General features: G+C 44.2%; 1 long non-coding RNA gene across 1 annotated transcript; it reads right to left on the bottom strand.

Moving 5' to 3' along the window:
• Positions 1–233: 233 nt before the first annotated feature.
• On the bottom strand, positions 234–22624 carry LOC309798855. Its single transcript, XR_014293246.1, has 4 exons — positions 21744–22624; positions 15394–15454; positions 3414–3531; positions 234–1239 (listed from the first exon to the last, which is right to left on the bottom strand). It is a non-coding gene; the product is annotated as an uncharacterized lncRNA (long non-coding RNA).
• Positions 22625–23360: the final 736 nt, after the last annotated feature.

Raw genomic sequence — 23360 nt, 5'->3', positions numbered from 1 at the left:
CCTTTGACAGGCTGTTTTCCTGCCTCAGAACTGAACACAGGTCCTTATTCATTGCCTTGTAAGGAAACATACTTTCCCTCCTTTCTCAAATTATAGGGGCACTAATACTTTTCTTTCCAAAAAGAAAAAAAGATGGAAGTATATGGTTGAGGGTGATAGAAAGGGGAGAATGGGCTTTGACATTCTAAATTAATGGAAGTCCAGACCTGATCTCCCAGCAATAGGATCCCAGGCCAGGAAATGAAGAACCACTTGAACTGGCCTGATGGGGAAGAGGAGGGGAGTGACAGAAGTGGGTGCAAGGCCAGGCAGGAGAAGGCAGAGGGGCCAGAACCGAGGGAACCTTAGCCTTGTCTGAGGGAATCAGAGGTCAGCTCTGACCAGGGGCTCATCAAGTAGCATGGTCAGGACATGTGCAGTCTTCAGAAAGGAAACTAGGAGGTGGTCTCACAGAATGGTATCTCCACTGAGTGCTTCCCTGTCTTGGGGTCTGGAGCCACCATATTGAAGGGAGGACTATCTCCAAGCATCCTGATATCTTTCGTCAAACATCCAAGACTGGGTTTCTTCCTCTGTATTAGTTTCCCAGGGCTGCCCAAACAAAGTAGCACAGACTGGGTGGCTTAAACAATGGACATCTATTTTCTCACAGTCCTGAAGCCAGAAGTTTGAGATCAAGGTGTTAGCAGGGTTGGTTTTTTTCTGAGGCCTCTCTCTCCTTGGCTTATAGATGACTATCTTCTCCCTGTGTCCTCACATGGCCTTTCCTCTATGCTAGTAAGTGTCTGTGTCCTAATCTCTTCTTACAAGGACCCAAGTCATATTGGATTAAGGCCCCCACTAATGACCTCCTTTTAATTTATCTACTTCTTTAAACGGTCTGTCTCCAAATACAGTCAGATTGTGAGGTGCCAGGGGACTTCAACACATGAATTTGAGGGGACCAGAATTCAGCCCATAACATCCTCTCAGGGGACAGAGTCCAGGGTGGAATGGACATAGGATAAAGGCTTCAGAGGACCTACCTGGCTTCTCCTTGACACGTGTCCATGGGCAGGGAAGGCTTGGAAGTAATAGCAGCTGATGAATGCCCACGGGTTTAGGGGTTTCCAGTTAAAGAGCTTTTAGAGCGTACTGCTTCTGAGACTGGCAGCAGCAGACAGGTCTTGGCATGCAGTGTCTTCTTCACTGTCCTAGAAAAGGCAAACTCAGCCTAGATCAGGCCATCCAAGAGTCTACCTGCACAGAACCAATGTACAAGACTCAGTTTGTCGTCCCAAGCTGTCCCAAGCTCATTCAACAGGACCAAAATGGTGGAAAGTAGAATAAGGCAACAGAACAAAGACCCTGAGAATGGAGGCCTGGTGGTAGACTGATTGTGCTAATAGTTCTAGTTAATGGCCTTGCTGAATTACACCCCCTAACCTGTAATTCTGTAGTCCTGCCCACTCTGACTCTGGACTTGGCCATGTAATTTGCTTTAGCCAACAAAATGTTAGCAAATATTTGCAAGCAGAAACTTGAAAATTGGCTGTGTGTTTCCATTCCTTGTGTGATCAGTCTTTACCTCTGCCATGCCATGAGAATATGTCTGGGCTTGACATATTCTGTGCGGACACTTGACAGAGAGCTGAGTCACTTCGTTCATTGCAGTCATCCAAGCCATCCAGTCATAGACATCCTAGATCAGCCGGCAGCAAGCCAACCACCCCACAAATGCAGAAGAATCCAGAATAAGAAGACCTTCCAGCTAAGCCCAGTCACTGACCATAACAAGCTAAACAAGTACTTATTGTTTTTAACACACTGAATATTGGAGTAGTTTGTTAGCATTATTGTGGCCACATAAAACTGATGCAAGAGATGAAGCAAGACAGCGAGCATCCAAGCACCAGACAACAGTCAGTGATCCAGAGACCCTCCAGAAGACCAGAGACCAGAGCAACAGCCAGACTTGAACCCTGATGTCAAGGCAGCTTCCTCCTTACCTTGTATCCCTGACCCTCCCCAAGTCCTGCTTTTCACCTTCCTTCAATCAAGGTTACATGTGCATTTGCCTAATTCTCATACTAGGTTTTATATGTCTTGGTTTATCCATCAATCTCCTTCCCCTTCTCTCCATCTCCCAAGGGTGCCAGAAAATCCCACTGAACCAAGAGCCAGAGTTTGACTCTTCTAATACCAACTGGGTGACCTTGGGCAGCTCACTCCCCAGTCACTGATCCTCAGTTTTATTGTTTGTAAAATGAGAGGTGGGGCCGGATGACATCTAGGGCCCCTCCAGCTTTGATAGTCTAGGTTCCTTGTCATCCTGATCCCAGATCTTTAGTTCCATGCAGCCTCTTTCCCTTCACCTTTTACTCTCCAATTGTTTTTTCTTGCCTTCTGGTCTGTATGCAGTTTGTTCCAGCTACCCGAGGAACAAAGCATTAAAAACCTATGCATTTCTGGTGTCATCTATTATCAGCTTTCCCTCATCATCTATTAGGAAGAAACATTCCCCCTTATCTTCCTCTTGGTCCTAGTGTATTTTAAAGAATGTTTTTCTATTTCCTTTTATGTATTTTTAGGTTGCATCTCATTCCTTTCTTTGATTTTTCTCTTCTCACACCTATAAATTCTGGCCATTTCTTTGTTCTTTTCTTGGGGGATCGGGCCAAGCTTCCTGTTTTTGCCTTTCCAACTGGCAGATCTGTTCCCTCTGCAGCTTTTTGTCTGGCCAATGAGATTTCTCCTCATCACTTACCAATCTTGTTCATGCTGGAGGTTTTTGGCTTTTTCCCAAAGGACTGTAATTAATCCTGTATGCTGGAGAGCTGGTTGACAGTCACTACTCTGCAACTTAACTAACTTGAGAGACCTTGGACAGATCATTTAGCATCTCAGAGCCTCAGTTTCCTCACCTGTAAAATAGGGAAGTGACACCTGCCAGAGTTGTTATGAGGCTCTGAGGAGATGGTAAGAGAGACTTTGGTAAACTGCAGAGAATTGGATAAAGATAGGGGTTATTGTTTTTGTGGATAGGCTTTATCTTCTGCCTCATAAAGGTGAGCTCTGCAGAATAAAAGCAGAAACCAGGACTACATTTTATCCCAAAGAGCCCACTGAACAAGGCTGCTCAGCTTTCCTGAGCCCTGTTTCTCACAGCCTCCCCACTTCCCTCTCGGAAGACAGAGACTCCCTGACCTAACTGCCTGGGGCTGTGTGTTTCTACTTAACCTTTTTCTTGTCCAGTCTGATTCCCCAACACCTTTCTTCTGGTTCTTTAGGAAGGTCCTCCCTCACTTCACCATCTGAGCCGTCATTCTCACGCCCTGTTTGCCCTTCTACTCCCAACAGGTGAAGCCATGAGACTCAGGCTGATCAATAAGATTACATGTCCATGACCTAAGCAGGGCCAATCAGAATCTTACCTGCGATGGATACATGGATATTGGGAAAGAGAAGGTATTTTTCTGCTGGTGTTGCAAATCAGAGATGGTGTGATTCTGGGACTCCTGACAGCCATCTTGTCATCAGATGAGAGCGTGTCTTCAGAATAAAGCAAAGCGGAGAATGAGGGCTAGAGGAAGGGGCAGAGTCATGATGACATCATGTGATAAACATCCTCTCCTTCCCTCCACCCACCTCCCCCACCACTGAGTCAGCATATCTGAACCTGGATCTATACCTATACCTAAACTTCCTAGTCCTGTGAGCTAATTACCTCCCTTCCTGATTAGGCTTGTTTGAGTGGAGAAACTATTATGCTACTGAAAGATCTAACACACATCACGCATCTCAAATAATTCTGAGGACTCCCTGCTCCCTCTCACCACCAGTTGGTAATGTTCCAGGGCCAAGATGGCAAGGAGACACATAGAGGAGGAAAGGGAGCAAAGGGCTGGTCTTTCCCTCATAAGCTTGAGTAAGCTGTGTGCAGACTGGAATGTTCCTTCCTCTGTAGTGGCCTCATAGGGGGAGTCACGAGAATTTAGAAAGACCCCAGGCTTTAGAGGGAAACAGGTATGGGTCTTGATCCTGCTCCTACTTTTAAGCCATGTGATTTGAGACCCATACCCTCTCTGGGCTCCCATCTTACAGAACTATTTAGAAAGAATGAACATACAGACACTGGTTCATAGTAGGCACTCAATAAATGGTATCTGTTATGGAAAGTTTCCTAATCATTCTGAATTCAACTTTCTAAACTGAAATTGTCTTTCTTTTGTGTTTTCTTTCCTGTTTTTCTTGGAAAACTATGTTGTAACAGTTTTTGGTGGTTTCCCCTAAGGTTATCTTCAACTTTAAAATATTCAAAGTCATCTTCTTCCCTATTGTACCTAGATGCTGCCTGCACATAATAGACCTTTAATGAATGTTTATGGGGTAAAAGAGTCAGTGAACACTGAATTAGAAAGTGCATCCACTTCATTATAGCTCTACCTTCAGCACCATGGAGCTGTCCGCAGTACTCTGGAAGTGGGGAGTAGTGTCAGAATTTAGAAGTTGAATGTGAGTTGTCTAGCAGACTTCTTTAACTATTTCAGGTGTATTACCTGATCTCTCCAACCTGGAAGTAGGTTCCTGGGCAAGAGGGAACTTTTCATATGTTTTAGTTTTCACCTCATTCATTCATTCCTTCATTCATCCAATAAAACTTTATGCAAGTTCCTAGAAAGATACCTATTTTTCTCAAAGAGCCTATAGACTCCCAAAAGTAAACCTAAAAAAAAAGACTTTCCTCTACACATTTCTAGGCACATGGCATAAGCTCCATGGGAATGAAAACAGAATCTCATGATATTAAAAGTGGAAAAACCATTAGAAATCATTACATTCCACTCTCAGCACCACAACCCACCTTCCCCACCACAACTTATTTATTTATAAATGTAGAGAATGATGCCCCATGACTTTCCCAAGGCCACACTTCTGGTTTGCTGTTTGTTTTTCAACAAATTCCATGGGCCTCTATTCAAGTATTAAAAGATTTCCATCTTTGGGTTTCTGGAGGGCAGCCCAAAGTTCTTCATAATTTTCCCTCTGAACAACAGCCCTCTGGCACTCCTCATCATAGGTCGACATTGCTCTTTCCCCCTCCATCTTCTCCATGAGATTGCCTGTGCTTTGTGTTCAAAGATGCATCACTGCTCCATCCCTTGCTCTCAGATTAGTCTGGCTGCAGAGCTGGCCCAGAATTTCAATCATCCACATCACATCGTGGTCACCAACACCAGGAACACCTCTGGGGAGGATGTGTTTTGCAGATTGCCTCTGGTAAGCCAGAATGCCTCTGTCAAAGTAGTTTGTCCTCCTCCCCATCACCTTTGGGTATAGAATGTATTCACCATTCTCTCCTCCTTTGTATAGAGCAGAAAAACTCTTCCATCCTCCTATAGTTCATGTCATTCAGAGAGGGATGTTATTCAGACATGAGACATTTATCTGACCCTCAAAAATGGAGATAGGAAGCACCCGATAGGGTCAGAAATATGGGAACCCAGGTAAGATTTTTAAGACCCTTTCAGACTGCCCTTTACACTCTACCACCATCAGGCTGGTATGTTTAGAGTCATTTTATGCAGATATATTACCCCCACCCCTCTCTACTCATTTTTGGAAAGAGGCTTCCTGGGGGAGAGCTGTGCATGGAGGAGAGGAGGGCAGAGGAGAAAAGAAGTATGTGTATGGTTGTTAGTTGCTGGCTATCACCCTCTCCAGACTATAAGCTCCATGAGAACAGAAACCAAGTCCATTTTGTTCACATTGTTTACCTAGGACCTGGCAACAGGTATTCAATAAATACTTGTTAGATGAAGAAATAAAAAAAAAAAAAAACCAAAGAAGAGAAACTGAAGAGTCAAGCAGAGGAGAGGCACTTCCTTGTGCACATGTCTCTGTCTTATAGCTAATGGAATGGGATGGAAGAGAGGGCAGCCCACCCTCAGAGGCTTGTCTGAAGGGCCCTTGTACTCCCTCCCCTCACCCAAGGGCCAGGGTTGCTTCCCATGATCTCTGATCCAGGGCTGACATCAGTCCTCGGGGGAAGACACAATGGGCAGCTGACTCTCTCTCCTTATCCTTGTCCAATCATCTGTAACTGTGACAGATGGCAGCCAGGGAGGGTTGCATGTGAAAAGGGGCAAAGGCAGTGAAAAGACCAGGACAGAGAGAAAGGAGCTGCCTCGGGGTTTCAGATTCAGGTCACTTCTGAGTTCTGAATAAGCAAGATGGACAAGGCTTTCTTTGGCCTTCTAACACAGACCGAGCTCTCTCTCCAGCCCACCATGCAGGCTCTGGGGACATGGGTGTTCTGGCCAGTCTGTGGCAGTCTACGTGCAAGCCTTGGCAGACAAGTTTCTTAAGGGGGGTGGGGGTGGCAGGACGCCAGAAGTTAGCTCAGCTTCTTTAGAAATGCCCAGAAGTGCTGTGGGCTCTGCATGTCTTGGCTTGACAATCTAAGCCTCCATTATTTGACCTTCAAGCTACTTTACCAACCTCACGGTCCATTACACTTCCTCTATGTCTCATGGCATTCCATTCATGCCCCCTATGATTTCTCAGGGAATTTGATTAACAAGTTCTAGAATTCATACAGAGGAGTCATTGTGCAAGAATAGCCATAACTGTTTTGAAAAAGAAAGAAGAGAGTTTGTCCTACCAGATGTCAAGGCATATTACAAAGGTATATGAATTTAAATAATGAGCCACTGGCTGACGTACAGAGAAAGAGGACAATGAAATGGAGCAGAATCCAGAATGAGACCCAAGAATCTAAGGGAATTTGTTATAAAAATAAGATGTTATTTTTAATTATTGGGGAAAGAATTGGAGATTAATTAAATTGTGTTAGGGCAATTAACCATCCATATGGAGAAAAGTAAAGTCAGATCCCGACCTCACACCACATAAATATATTCCACGTAGGTTGCAACTTTTAAACACCCTTAATTCTACTGCTTACATTTCTTTAAACATGGATTTTAAAAATGCACTTCTACATCTCTCTGCCTTTGCTTACACTGTTCCCTTTGTATAGAATATGACAAGTCCAAACTCTGCTCCTTCTTTCCTCCAAACTCCCTCCTGAAGGCCCAGGCTACATGCACCTCCACCTAGAAGCTTTCCATGATTGCCCCTTTGGATTGGAAGCTCCTCAAGGACAGGACCTATATCATACCTCTATATATCTATCCCCAGAATCTAGAAATCTAGTTTCTTGCAAGAAAAAGGAGCTCTGTAGGTATATACCAATGATAATGTTTATGGTGATATTAATGGTAGCGATGATGATGATGAAACTTAGCTGAATGCCCAGGGAAATCGGACTGATACTCATGGTTTGCAAATAAAATAATCTTCATCAAGCTCTCTAAGTACATCAAGAGTCAGGACTCCAAGTTCAGTTCATTCTCTGACATCTATCTATTAATTCCTGATTTGGAATCCAAAACTTACAATGATACTTGTCAGTCAAGGGCATGCAAGATCTTCAATGGCTTACACTCAAAGAAGTTAAAATGCAACTATTTGGAAATAAGTAGTTAAATCATAGGAATCAAAAAGACTTTTTAAAATCCTCACCCCTAATCAATTAATTAAAAAGCACTTATTGAGGAGGAGTCAAGATGGCAATGTAGGAAGATGTGGAGTTAGTGACTTCCCACAAGCAGGGTGCCTGTTGGCCTCTGTTGGGAGGCTCTGATGCCCAAGGAGACAGGAGGAACCCCAAAGTGAAACACTTGCGGGATCTTGGTTCTCAAGCCTGGGGTCGGGCTGAAGTTTCTGCAGTGGGAGCTCCGAGTCCGAACCACTGGATTAACAAAGAACCTCAGACCCCAGGGAATATTCACAGGAGTGGGGTCTCACGGAGTTCCTCATCTCAGCAACAAGATCCAGCTCTACCCAATAGCATACAAACTCCAGTGTTGAAAGCCTCAGGCCAAACAACCAGTAAGACAGGAACACAATCCCACTCATTAAAAAAAAAAAAAAAATGAGATGGCAAAAAAATATGTCACAGATGAAGGAGCAAGGTAAAAACCTACAAGACCAAATAAATGAAGAGGAAATGGGCAACCTACCTGAAAAAGAATTCAGGGTAATGATAGTAAAGATGCTCCAGAATCTCAGAAATAGAATGGAAGCACAGATTGAGAAAATACAAGAAATGTTTAACAAAGATCTAGAAGAATGAAAGAACAAACAGAGATGAACAACACAATAACTGAAGTGAAAAATACAGTAGAAGGAAACAATAACAGAATAACTGAGGCAGAAGGATGAATAAGTGAGCTGGAAGACAAAATGGTGGAAATAACCACTGAGGAGCAGAATAAAGAAAAAAGAATGAAAAGAACTGAAGGCAATCTCAGAGACCTCTGGGACAACACTAAACGCACCAACATTCGAATTATAGGGGTCCCAGAAGAAGAAGAGAAAAAGAAAGGGTCTGAGAAAATATTTGAAGAGATTACAGTTGAAAACTTCCCTAACATGGGAAAGGAAATAGTCACCCAAGTCCAGGAAGCACAGAGAGTCCCATACAGGATAAACCCTAGGAAAAATACACCAAGACACATATTAATCAAATTAACAAAATTTAAATTCAAAGAAAAAATATTAAAAGCAGCAAGGGAAAAACAAAAAATAACATACAAAGGAATCCCCATAAAGTCATCAGCTGATTTTTCAGCGAAACTCTGCAGGCAGGAAGACAGTGGCAGGACATTTAAAGTGATGAAAGAGAAAAACCTACAACCAAGATTACTCTACCCAGCAAGGATCACATTCAGATTTGATGGAGAAGTCAAAAGCTTTTCAGACGAGCAAAAGCTAAGAGAATTCAGCACCACCAAACCAGCTTTACAACAAATGCGAAAGAAACTTCTCTAAGCGGGAAACACAAGAGAAGGAAAGGACACACAAAAACAAACCCAAAACAATTAAGAAAATGGTAATAGGAACATACATATCAATAATAACCTTGATTGTAAATGGAATAAATGCCCCAACCAAAAGACACAGACTGGCTGAACGGATACAAAAACAAGATCCATATATATGCTGTCTACAAGAGACCCACTTCAGACCTAGGGACACATACAGACTGAAAGTGAAGGGATGGAAAAAGATATTCCATGCAAATGGAAATCAAAAGAAAGCTGGAGTAGCAATACTGGTATCAGATAAAATAGACTTTAAAATAAAGACTGTTGGGGCTTCCCTGGTGGTGCAATGGTTGAGAATCTGCCTGCTAATGCAGGGGACACAGGTTCGAGCCCTGGTCTGGAGGATCCCACATGCCGCGGAGCAACTAGGCCCGTGAGCCACAACTACTGAGCCTGCGCGTCTGGAGCTTGTGCTCCGCAACAAGAGAGGCCGCGATAGTGAGAGGCCCACGCGCCGCAATGAAGAGTGGCCCCCACTTGCCACAACTAGAGAAAGCCCTCGCACAGAAACGAAGACCCAACACAGCAAAAATAAATTAATTAATAAACTCCTACCCCCAACATCTAAAAATAAATAAATAAATAAGTAAGTAAATAAATAAAATAAAGACTGTTACAGGAGATAAGGAGGGACACTACGTAATGATCAAAGGATCAATCCAAGAAGAAGATATAACAATTATAAATATATATGCACCCAACATAGGAACACCTCAATACATAAGGCAAATGCTAACAACCATGAAAGGAGAAACGAACTGTAACACATTCATAGTAGGGGACTTTAACACCCCACTTTCACCAATGGACAGATCATCCAAACAGAAAATAAATAAGGAAACACAAGCTGTAAATGACATAATAGACCAGATAGATCTAACTGACATTTATAGAACATTCCACCTAAATGTGGCAGAATACACTTTCTTCTCAAATGCACAAGGAACATTCTCCAGGATAGACCACATCTTAGGTCACAAATCAAGCCTTGGAAAATTTAAGAAAATTGAAATCGTATCAAGCATCTTTTCTGACCACAAAGCTATGAGATTGGAAATCAATTACAGGAAAAAAAAACTGTGAAAAACACAAATACGTGGAGGCTAAACAGCATGCTATTAAATAAAAAGAGATCACTGAAGAAATCAAAGAAGAAATTTGAAAAATGCATAGAAACAAATGACAACGATGACCCGAAACCTATGGGATGCAGCAAAAGCAGTTCTAAGAGGGAAGTCTATAGCAATTCAATCTCATCTCAAGAAACAAGAAAAATCTCAATAAACAATCTAACCCTACACTTAAAACAACTAGAGAAAGAAGAACAAAGAAAACCCAAAGTCAGTAGAAGGAAAGAAATCATAGTGATCAGAGCAGAAATAAATGAAATAGAAACAAAGAAAACAATAGCAAAGATCAATAAAACTAAAAGTTAGTTCTTTGAGAAGATAAACAAAATTGATAAACCTTTAGGCAGACTCATCAAGAAAAAAAGGGAGCTGACACAAATCAATAAAATTAGAAATGAAAAAGGAGAAATCACAACTGACATTGCAGAAATACAAAGGATTATAAGAGACTACTACAAACAACTATATGCCAATATAATGGAAAACCACGAAGAAATGGATAAATTCTTCAAAAGGTACAATTTTCCAAGACTGAACCAGGAAGAATTAGAAAATATACACAGACCTATCACAAGTAATGAAACTGAAACTGTGATTAAAAATCCTCCAACAACAAAACTCCAGGACTAGATGGCTTCACAGGCAAATTCTATCAAACATTTAGAGAAGAGCTAACACCAAACCCCAAACTCTTCCAAAAAATTGCAGAGGGAGAAACACTCCCAAATTCATTCTACGAAGCCAATATCACCCTGATACCAAAACCAGAAAAAGATATCACAAAAAAAGAAAATTATAGACCAATATCACTGATGAACATAGAGGCAAAAATCCTCAACAAAATACTAGCAAACAGAATCCAACAGCACATTAAAAGGATCATATATCATGATCAAGTGGGATTTATCCCAGGGATGCAAGGATTCTTTAATATATGCAAATCAATCAATGTGATACACCACATTAACAAATTAAGGAATAAAAACCATATGATCATCTCAATAGATGCAGAAAAAGCTTTTGACAAAATTCAGCACCTATTTATGATAAAAACTCACCAGAAAATGGACATAGAGAGAACTTACCTCAACATAATAAAGGCCATATATGACAAACTCAGAGCAAGCATCATACTCAATGGTGAAAAACTGAAAGCATTTCCACTAAGATCAGGAAGAAGACAAGGATGTCCACTCTCAGCACTCTTATTCAACATAGTTTTGGAAGTTTTAGCCACAGCAGTCAGAGAAGAAAAAGAAATGAAAGGAATCCAAATTGGAAAAGAAGAAGTAAAACTGTCACTGTTTGCCAATGACATGATACTATGTATAGAAAATCCTAAAGATGCCACCAGAAAACTGCTAGAACTAATCAATGAATTTGGTAAGGTTGCAAGATACAAAATTGATGCATAGAAATCTCTGGCATTCCTATACACCAACAACGAAAAATCAGAAAGAGAAATTAAGGAAACACTGCCATTTACCACTGCAACAAAAAGAATAAAATACCTAGGAATAAACCTGCCTAAGGAGGTGAAAGACTTGTACTCAGAAAACTGTAAAACACTGATGAAAGAAATCAAAGATGACACAAACAGATGGAGAGATATACCATGCTCTTGGACTGGAAGAATCAATATTGTGAAAATGACTATACTACCCAAAGCAATCTACAGATTCAATGCAATCCTTATCAAATTACCAATGGCATTTTTCACAGAACTAGAATAAAAAATTTCACAATTTTTATGGAAACACAAAAGACCCCAAATAACCAAAGCAATCTTGAGAAAGAAAAATGGAGTTGGAAGAGTCAGGTTCCCCAACTTCAAACTATACTACAAAGCTACAGTAATCTAGACAGTATGGTACTGGCACAAAAACAGAAATATAGATCAATGGTACAGGATAGAATGCCCAGAGATAAACCCACACACATATGGGCACCTAATTTATGACAAAGGAGGCAAGAACATACAATTGAGAAAAGACAGCCTCTTCAATAAGTTGTGCTTGTGAAACTGGACAGCTACATGTAAAAGAATGAAATTAGAACACTCCCTAACACCATACACAAAAATAAACTCCAAATGGATCAAAGACTTAAAGGTAAGACCATACACTATAAAACTCTTAGAGGAAAACATAGGAAAAACACACTTTGACATAAACCACAGCAAGATCTTTTTTGACCTACCTCCTAGAGTAATGGAAATAAAAACAAAAATAAACAAATGGCACTAAATTAAATGTAAAAGCTTGTGCATAGCAAAGGAAACCATAAACAAGACAAAAAGACAACCCTCAGAATGGGAGAAAATATTTGCAAATGAAACAACAGACAAAGGATTAATCTCCAAAATATACAAACAGCTCATGGAACTCAATATCAAAAAAACAAACAATCCAGTTAAAAAATGGGTGGAAGACCTAAACAGACATTTCACCAAGGAAGACATATATATGGCCAAGAGGCACATGAAAAGATACTCAACATCACTAATTATTAGATAAATGCAAATCAAAACTACAATGAGGTATCACCTCATGCCGGTCAGAATGGCCATTATAAAAAAATCTAGAGAAAATAAATGCTGGAAAGGGTGTGGTGAAAAGGGAACCCCCCTGCACTGTTGGTAGGAATGTAAATTGATACAACCACTATGGAAAACAGTATGGAGGTTCCTTAAAAAACTAAAAATAGAACTACCATATGACCCAGCAATCCCACTGCTGGGCATATACCCCGAGAAAACCATAATTCAAAAAGAGACATGTACCAAAATGTTCAGTGCAGCACTAAAATAGCCAGGACATGGAACCAACCTAAGTGTCCATCAACAGATGAATGGATAAAGAAGATGTGGCACATATATACAATGGAATATTACTCAGCCATAAAAAGAAACGAAATTGAGTTATTTGTAGTGAGGTGGATGGACCTAGAGTCTGTCATACAGAATGAAGTAAGTCAGAAAGAGAGAAACAAATACCGTATGCTAACGGTATAATTCCATATATGCTAACGGTATAATTCCATATACATGGAATCTAAAAAAAAAAAAAGGCACTGATGAACCTAGTTGCAGGGCAGGAATAAAGAGGTAAACATAGAGAATGGACTTGAGGACGTGGGGTGGGAGGGCGAAGTTGGGGCAAAGTGAGAGTAGCATTGACATATATACACTACCGAATGTAAAATAGTTGGCTGGTGGGAAGAAGCAGCATAGCACAGGGAGATTGGCTCGGTGCTTTGTGATGACCTAGAGGGGTGGGATAGGGAGGATGGGAGGGAGGCTTAAGAGGGAGGGGATATGGGGATATGGGGACATGTGTATGCATATGGCTGATTTGCTTTGTTGTGCAACAGAAACTAACACAGTATTGTGAAGCAGTTATACTCCAATAAAGATCTATTAAAAAATAAATAAATAAAATAAAGAGCATTTATTGAGCTTTTTCTATGTGCCAGGATTTACAGAAAACACAAAGAGCTAAATTCAAAGCAGCCAGTTATAAAGGATATACACAGCGTATGCCAAATTCTAGTTCTGTGATTAAGCACATGCATTTGAAATTAGAAATATGTGGGTCTAAGTCCTGACTCTGCCACTCGCTATCTGTGGGCCTGAGTGAATTATTTTACCCCTCTGAGCCTATGTTTCCTCATCTATAAAACTGAGACTATAAGTATCTCTTTTATAAGGTTGTCATGAGAATGAAATGGAATGTACATAAAGCACTCAGCACTTAGCATAGTGGCAGACATGTAGGAGATGCTCAGCATATGATATCAACAACACATTTTTTGTTGTTGTTCTAGAATAGCCATGTCCAATCTGCAGGCAATAGACCTTAGTAGGGCCCCAGAATTATTATAAGGGAACCCCAAGTCCTGCATGACAACTAAGAAAAAGCCATAGAATGAATAAATACTATGCTTCTCACATATGTCTTACTATTTTTTAAATGCTGCTGTAGTGGGGGGAAAAACTGATCTAAGATAAGAAGGGAATATCATTGTTCACTTTATCACTTGATATTCTGCCAACTTCTAAGCTACCCTCTCCCCAACATTAATCCAAAGACAGTAAGAAGGTTTTGTTTCTTTTCCTTGGGAAAAAGGAAACTCAGAAGCATGTGCATGAGTGGTAAGCAAAGGATTCTAAAAGCCCACTCTCTGTATAAGAATTTTGAGAGAAAATCCCAAAGTTTGGATTTGAGCTGGGGGTTCTACATTCCTCTCACTACTTTTCCTCCCATCTGTAACTGCTCACAGATGGGAACTGAATGACCAGGATCCTTCATGATATCAATGCTTAGTGCAGGGTTGTTGTACCATCACTAATCCTCCAGTTTTCCCATAATTGTCATTACAGAAAAGAAGACAAACCCCAAGCAGAAGTGGATTGGGTCCACTTGGGGAGGGTGCTGGTGAAGAGAGACCCAAGGAAAGGTGAAAGGGCCACTCCTTAATAGAGTGTAAGGGACTTGGAATTGTGAAAGGCAACATTAAGATTGATTTCCCAGCAAAGTGCCTTTTTCATAAATGCTATCATTGGGTGTTTAACTGGATAATCTTTATTTTCAGGAACTTTTCTGAGGGAATTAGACTTGAATCTTTTAAATGCTGAAGTTTCATTTATTGAAACCCCTGTTGGTCTCTAGTGGCCCAATATTTAGGTCTCCTCTAAAGTTATTGCCAACTTTGGATTTCCCAACTAAAAACTCCAAGCATCTGCAGGAAGGTGTGGCTGAGAGGGTATGTATACAGGGCAGGGGTCGAGCCAAAGAGATGTAAGCAGCTCACAAGCAAGACCCAGACACAGAGACCAAGTGCTCAATTTTCTCAGCAGAAAGAGGGAGACACACAGAGAGACAGAGATTCATTTTATCAGTTTCCAGAATTATAGAATCAACAAGCCACTGAAGCTCAGAGAAGGAAGACTCTTTCCCAAGGCCAAGGATTGAAGGTCTGAAAATTCAGTACTTAGAATTCAGGTCTCCTGGTTCACCAATGCCTCCCTCTGAATCTGCCACGTAGCCCATTCCCATGGTGGCATCATGGAAATGGGGACCAAGGAGCCAGGAACCCCAAGAGCTGAAGGTAGGAAAAGAAGACTACGTTGACATACCTTGTGCCACACAGCTTCTGATTGGTACCAGAGTACAGATTTGGGAGAATCACAGGACAGAGAAGAAAGGAGACGGAGAAACCTTTCCTGTGGAATGCAGTTAGGAATTCTAAACAGGACCATGGAGTGCTGGTCTCTGTTCCATCACCACCAGCAACACTGAAGGCTCAGGCTTACTCAGTGTTCAGCTTACCTCAGCCATGGAGACATTTTCCCAGTCTCTGTTCAGGAGCATTGCATCCAGAGATGGAGACCTGAGAACAGATTCAAAGGGTCTGATGATGAAAGAGTAAGTTGGCTCCTGGCTCAGCAGTGTTTTGGTATCAGGTGTCCTGAGCTCGTTTGAAAGGTAACATGATCTCTTCTGGTTGGTGGATGAGAAGGACAACCAGTTGGACTTACTTTGGAAGAGGGGGCACCTGAGCAAGGGCTGCTCTCTGGGGCCTTGTGTAATTATGGAATAATCAAGGATATGCTGAAGTGTTTCTAAAGCCCATAAATTTCCTCTCCCACCCTAATTCACCTCCATAAAAGGCAGAGTTGGAAGAGAGGCACCAACAACTTCTGCCACCAAATTAAAATATTTCAGAAGAAAGGTGGAAATAGGAAATGCTGTCTCTGTTACCTCTTCTGGGTCCAGCCTCCCAGGAAGGCACCCAATGTTCTCGTATTAGGGGCGAGGCAGGCACGTGACCATTAGCGCCCGAGGTTAAGAGTCCCGCTCTGCCAACAGTCAGCCTGGCAGTGGTCCTCGGGGCAGAGAGAGTGGTGAGAGGTGGATCATGGCCTTCTCCCCAGAGCCCTCCAGGCCCTGCGGTCTCAGGCCGGCAGGTGAGCCGGGTTGGGGGGGGGCGGGGGACAGGCTGAGGGCTGTGTCCCGCAGAGCTCCAGAGCCCTCGCCACGGCTGTTCACTGGCCGGGCCCAGGGCTTGAAGCAGCAGCAAACCTCTCCCCCATCCCCACCTCCGCGACCTGATGGCGGTGGCAGTCTCCGTGGGTCGCAATACCCGGGACCTGGCCCCCGTTTGGGTGGTCTGAGGATCCTGAGGGCTGGCTGGGTCCTGGGCACCTGGCTCTCTCAGTGATGACAGCTGGGCAGAGTCTGGGGACCCGGCCCTGAGGGCACCGCCAGCTGATATCTACCTCCTCAGAGCGCCTGGGCACTGGTGGGGGGACCCAGACTGGGTGCTGGACAAACGCTCCCAGGCAAGGTAACCAGCCCATGCAGGGACCCCCTCCTTCAGGGCCTGGACTCAGAGGGTGAAAGTTGAATCTCGGAACATTGCCCTTTCTTGTCAGAACAGAGAATTACATTTACCTTGGTAGAGATTTACAGGAACATTGTGACCTTACCGTGACCTGACCTCAAGAACGAAGAATCTGACATCAAGAAGTTTGCAACGACTAACCATGCCCCTCCCTCACCTTTCCTATTAAAGGGCTTTGCTGAAAGCTTTCGTGGAGTTCAGGGTTTTTTTAAGGCATGAGCCACCCGTCTCCTTGCATGGCCCTGCAATAAACCTTTCTCTGCTCCAAACTCCCATGTTTTGCTATTGTTTGGCCTCACTGTCCGTTGGGCACACAGACATGAGTTTGGTAACATTCTCATCCTTACCCATCCCCCCTTGCCCCCTTTGAATGGAGCTGACCCCTATGTCAAATGCCAAACTGCAGGTATCGGCTCCTGTCTCCAAACTCCGTCTAGTCACCTCCCCCCCATCATTGGCCAGTTTTGACTTCTCTATATGAATTCTTGCTTTTTCTGACTTTCCAACCCCCATTTGGTTCCTCGCTCCTCCCTGGATGGTAACATCAGCACCCACCCACTCCTTGCTGATGATCATTGTGGATCTTTCTTGGATCAACTTCCATTCTCTTCTTCACATGTCATTCTTATGTTTTCTGCCAAGCCCCTTGCACGATGACACATGTCTTTGCAGAAGAGAGACACGTGTCTTCAGCCTGCCTCGCAGAATAGACCATCTTCTTGTTCAGGACCAGCTTGCTCAAAGTGTACTCTCTCAGCACCTTCTCCTTTTGGCTGCTACAGTTCAGGACTGAAGTTCTACTCTGCTAGATACTGAGGATGCAAAGATGAGTAAGACAACAGTCCCTGCTTTTGGGGAGCTTAGAGTCTGATGAGAGAGAAAGATCAGTTAACAAGCAAAATGAATCAGTCAAGTTTCCGTTTTGGGTGACCAGCTTAGGCAAAAAAGCGAGGGCAGGGGGGAGTAAGGAGAGATGAATTTAATAGTGTGTTGGATCATATAACTTAAAAGTTGGAGGGTAAACTGGATTCAGGCATGGTGTCATCCAGGACCTCAAATGATGTCCTGAGGAGTGTGTCACTCTCTTCTCTCCATTCTGCTTTCCTCTGCCTTTATTCTCAGACAGCCTCTCTCTATATTATGTCCTCCATCCCCCACCCAGATGCTCCAGCCCTACACCCTTGGGGGTAGTTTAGCAACCCCCAAGAATATAACTCTGTCTCAATAGCTCCTGCCCAAGTCTAGGATAAGCCTCCTATTGGCTTGATTCAAGTCACATGCTTATTCTTGAAACAGTTACAGTGGCCAAGAGAATGCAATGCTCTGACTGGCTAAGCCTAGGTCACATGCCCAGTGAAATTCCATGGATGAAGATTAAAGGTGAGATGGTTCCCCAAATAAAAATCGGGATCCCATGTCTAGAAAAAAGGCATTGGGCAGGCACAACCAAATCATTCCTTCTTCTCACCAGTATTCTCCCAGCTTTTCCAGGTCATCAACTGGATCGCTTGACACCTAAAATGACTGAAGTGTTATTGTGCACCAGTGCATTCATAAGTCACCACTTTCTCATCACATATTTATATGCTTGGTCTTTAATGGAAGGCCCAATGCCACACCCTCTACAAGTGACCAATGGTGAAAAATCACCAACCCAAAGTAGGAGAGGGTACAGGAACTCTGAGAAAGAATAGCCTTTGAGGTGCCTCTCAAACACCATACCCCATCAGCAACTCTTCCCCGATTCTCAAAGAGCTGACCCTAGCTTATGCCACACTCTACTTATACGTAACACCATTTTAATTGCATCATTTACAGGCAAACACAGCTGTTTGTACAATAAAGTTTTTCATCACGGGGTATTTGTGTATTTGTGTGCATGCCTGAGTCTTATTTCAAGCACAAACAGCCCAGCTTGAATCCTTAAAAGACTTCATCATCTGCAAATATGTAAACATACCCCCCTCTGTCTTCCAACTACCTCCACCCACCCTTGAGACTTTTTTTTTTTTTTTTTTTTTTTTTGCGGTACGCAGGCCTCTCGCTGTTGTGGCATCTCCCGTTGCGGAGCACAGGCTCCGGACGCGCAGGCTCAGTGGCCATGGTTCACGGGCCCAGCTGCTCCGCGGCATGTGGGATCTTCCCGGACCGGGGCATAAACCCGTGTGCCCTGCATCAGCAGGCAGACTCTCAAACACTGCACCACCAGGGAAGCCCCACCCTTGAGACTTTGAAAGCATTCTGCCAGATTAAAGAACTGCCACCACTCTTTCTAGACTGTCTAGAACAGGGTTAAACTCTGCACCGTGTTGAAAGAAAACCTATAGGTTAGCTAACTAAGCTATTTGGCCCCCATCAGCAGTCCCAACTGCCACAACATTGGCAATGTCCTGCCAAGGAATGACTCAACGTTGTCAAGAATTCCGAAGGAGCTAAAAAAACTGAAGAGAGGTCTACTATCTGCCAGCCAAGGATGATTCATTCAACCTGGAAAAAAACGTGCTGGCAATAAAAGTCAGTGGGCTAAAGGCACAATGTTTGTGAGGCCATACTGTCCCCCAACACTGAACTGGAATTCCCTGAGACTTCCTATAACCAGTGGGCTAGATGAGTCTGGAGACCATCATGAGTCTGTGCCTGCATCCTGGGCTCTTCCCCTGGGGATTATATAAAAGAACCATCTTCTTCAGGCAGCACCATAGAGTTGAAAACTCTCAGGTTTGGAGATCAGACAGATCTGGATTTAAGTCTTGGCTCTACCATTTACTTGCTCTGTGGCTGTAGGCAAGCCTCAGTCACCATATTTTTAAAATAGGGATGATAATACCAACCTTCCGGTTGGCTATCATTTAACAAATATTTACTGAGGACCTACTCAGTGCCAGACCCTGGGGGGTATAGCAGGGAACAGATATGTGGTCCCTGTCATCAAAGTGCTCTAATTATTTAAGTCATGGAACAGTGTATGCAAAGTAATTGCCCCATAGGAAATGGTAGTTATTAGTATAATGGAGACCCAGGAATTCCAAATCTTTACCTCTATTTGGGGTGTGGGGGTGTGTGACAGAGGGAAAGAGCATGGGAAACAGCCCCAAAGGACTTGGGAAAGTGGGCTGAGCTGAAGTCCTCCCTCAACTAAAGAAATAGTTTGTTAACAAACTATTAGTGAGTGCTGACTTTTAAGTAGAAAAATCATTTTCAAGCCTTACTTGGATGTAATCAGAACATTCGCAACCTTCAAACCATCCTAACAATGGTAGGTCATTGTCCTCATTTCACCCATGAGGGAGCTACGGCTCAGAGAGTTTAAGTGCCTTACTCAAGGTCACACAGCTGGTGATGATGGAGCTGGGACCAGTACCTGAATCTGTCCAATGCTAACCCCCAAGATAGTAATCCCTTAACTGTATCGCCTGTCTTTCCAGCCTGGACAGGGATGTGAAGACCTCAGGCTCCAAAGAAGGCAACCCTTTTCCCATGGTCCACACAGCTACTAGAGATACTGAGCCCAAAGTTTACTCTGAACAATAGTCATTCTTGTATTCATTCAACAAATATTTATTAAGTGTCAGGCATTGTTTTGGCTTTAGGGATACAACACTGAAGAAGATAGGCAAAAATCCCTGCCCTCATGAAACCTAACCTCGTAGGGGTGAGAGACAATAAACACAACCAATGAGAAAAATGTACGGTAGGTTCATTAGTGATAAGAGCTAGGGAGAAAAATGAAGCAGGGAAGGAGGCAAGGGGGTGCTGGACAGAAAGTTGCAGTTCTAGCTGGAATAGCCAGGAAGGGCCTTGTAGAGAAAATCTGTAGATGAAGTAAGCCATGTGGATATCCAGAGGAAACGTAGAGAAAGAGTGTCCGTTGAAGTGTAGAATCAGGCTGTGACTTGGCTTCAGGCATGCCAAACTAGACAGGGTCACGGTGCCCATGAAAATGTGCCCAACAGACCTCTAGCTGCAGGACTGACCAAGTCTCCCGGTATCTGGCTCTGAAACCCACTACCCAGTTCACACGGAGGCCCTGCTTCCCACAAGCTGCTCCCAGCCAATGACAGAGCACAGCAGGGATGCCATGGCAGGCCCATTCTGGAGACATCAGACTCCTCCAACGGCCAACCCAGGCTCGAGGATGCCCCGACAGCCTTGCTGAACCTTCCCTAGGTTGCAGGGCAGTCGAACACACTTCTGCCCAACCTTCTCCCCCTGCACTCGAGGTCAGACTTGCATTGCTTCTTCCAGCCATTTTTTTTTTTTTTTTTTTTTTTTTTTTTTGCTGTACACGGGCCTCTCACCGCTGTGGCCTCTCCCGCTGCGGAGCACAGGCTCCGGACGCACAGGCTCAGCGGCCATGGCTCACGGGCCTAGCCGCTCTGCGGCACGTGGGATCCTCCCGGACCAGGGCACGAACCCGTGTCCCCTGCATCGGCAGGCGGACTCTCAACCACTGTGCCACCAGGGAAGCCCCTTCCAGCCTTTTTTCAGCTCCCTCCCTATTTTCTCTCCCACAGGTGCTTCTCCCAGTAGAATTGATGCCCCTTTAATCCCATCTTGACATCTGCTTCTTGGAAGACCCAGACTAACGGAGGGTGGAGACGAAAAAGAAAGAAGGAAGGAAGGAAGGAAAGGAGGGAGGGAGGGAGGGAAGAAAAAGAAGAAACAGGAAGGGAAGGGAAAAGAGGAGAGGAGAGGACAGGAGAAGAGAGGAGACAAAAGGAAAGGATGGGAAGGGAAAAAAGGAAAAGAAAAGGAAAGAAAAAAAAGAGGCCCCCATTTTAAGTAGGCTGTGCTCACTGAGCTGGTCTTGAGTGATCTTGAGCTGAAGCGTCCCTGCTCTGCAAACTCATCCATTTTCAGGCCTTTGTACTTTCCTTTCCTGATTTGTTTTGGTAATTTACTAGTGGAGTTCCTTTTAAGTAAACGACAAGGACAACAATAAAAGCTCCCACGCTATCTCAGCTAACCTAAGGCGAGAAGGCACTCGTCCACATCCTGATACACGTGCAGCAGAAGCCTTGATGACAGTGGGAAGAGGGGATCAGAGGCCAGGTGTGGTGGCAGCAGCCAGCCCGGTGGGAGGCTGAGGAAGACATTAACACTGGAGGCCCTCTGAGGATACGAGCAGGGACGACCGAGCAGGGGCAGCAGGGGGTACCGAGCCCATCTCCCAGGCCCGGGCTTCCGTGTCGTTCTGGTGCTTGGGTTGATGTGTGGGTGTTTCTGGGAGGGAGGGGAGAAGGGCAGGGTTCAGCAAAGTCTGTCCTAGACTCACCGACTTCAGTTTCCCAATTGTTTTTGAAGGCAAGTAAGTCATTTCCGGCTGTTCTGCAAACATCAGCTCCAATCGATAGCATCAGAATTGTTGCTTTGCCCCAGTTGTTTTCAACAGCCTGCCACTGGCGGTCCCCCACGCTGACTTTCTCCAGCGGCAGCTGTGCCGTCTGTGCTCTCAAGGCTCCCTGTTGGTGAGTGGCAGAGGTTCCCCGCCGAGCAGCAATCACAAGTTCAGGCCTTTAATCTCCTGCTCAGAGGGATAAGGCCCAGTTCGCCTCCCTGAGCAGATTACAGGCACTTACTGTGCAAGCAACAGACAGCCTTCCTTTCCCTTGTTCTGTCTTTGCTCTTGAGAAGAGCATCTCTACGTAGGCAGGACCTTCCCTCACTCACAGACACTCCCCAGGACTTTGTAAGCCTCAACAGTTTCAGGGAAGGCTAACAACTAGGTTTCTAGGAGGAAGAGACTCAGCAAGAAGAAAAGGGCTCGTGCTCCATCCCCCCCACGTGAAGGATTAGGGCTGGTCCAGCCCTGCCACTGCCAGACACCCCGCACCAAAGCAGATGCCTAGAGTACCTGGTCCCACCCTCACCCATTTACCCATCTACCCACATTTCTTCAGCAAATCTTGCTGAGCCCCTACTGTATGCCCAGCACTGTGTTACCCTGGAGCACACCAAGCCTGCTGCCACTGACTCTGCAGAACAACAGAAGACAGGGCTGTGTGCACAGCTCATTTAGCTGAACTGAAATGGTCTTCAAGTTATTTCCGGTCTGACTTGAAACCCAGTTGTAGTTTTAGCTCTGCCACTACTCATGCAACCCTGTCAAACCATTTCATCTATTTGGGCCTCACTTTCCCCAACTGTAAAACAAGGAGCTCATGGGACACCCACCCAATACAGTCCCATTTCCAGATCTGTCTTTGCATCAGGGCAGCCCCTCCCACCCCCACCAGTCTTCCTTTGTACTGCCTGGACACCCCACGTCTCTCTGCAGCTTGGACCCCATCCAGCACACAGTGGGCCAGGCAATCCCACCACTCACCTTCCCCCCTCTGAGCCAGCCTGACTCCTAGAGCTACTGCCGGCCATCAGCTTCCTCTCTCTTCCACACCAGCTTCTTTGCTGAAACTACTTCCTCCCTCCATCCTTTAAACCTCAACCAACCAAGAACCGCTTCTCCCTCTAGAAGCCTACCAGCTCAGAGTGAGAGAAAGGGGATAGGATGGGCCTTCTTCCTTCATTTGCCATTAGAATTGTTGGCCAAACAGGCAGATGCTCAACTGAATCGACTGCTGTAAATAGTGGGAAATGGGCAAGAAGGGACAATAGAAACATGACATGACATAGATCACCCATTCTTCTTTCTTCTCCACACCTTTTCCCTGTACCTCATGTCCTGGGACCTGGAGTTTGGTCTTCTCAGAAGTGGAACACAATACCTATTTATGACCCATGATGTTACGTGTCAGTATGGGGTAGAGGGCAAATGAGAACAAAGAGGGTAAAGCTGCAGCAAGTGGGCTGGTAGAGGTTGGCGATGGTTCATTGCCAGCGTTGGGAGCTGGCCAGGGCACCTGGGCAAAAGCACTGGCAAAACAAGTCAGTGTCT

The sequence above is a fragment of the Mesoplodon mirus genome (assembly GCF_964341445.2).
Source record: "Mesoplodon mirus genome assembly, chromosome: 2".
Lineage (NCBI taxonomy): Eukaryota > Metazoa > Chordata > Mammalia > Artiodactyla > Ziphiidae > Mesoplodon > Mesoplodon mirus.
This window is presented reverse-complemented; position numbering and strand designations above follow the sequence as displayed.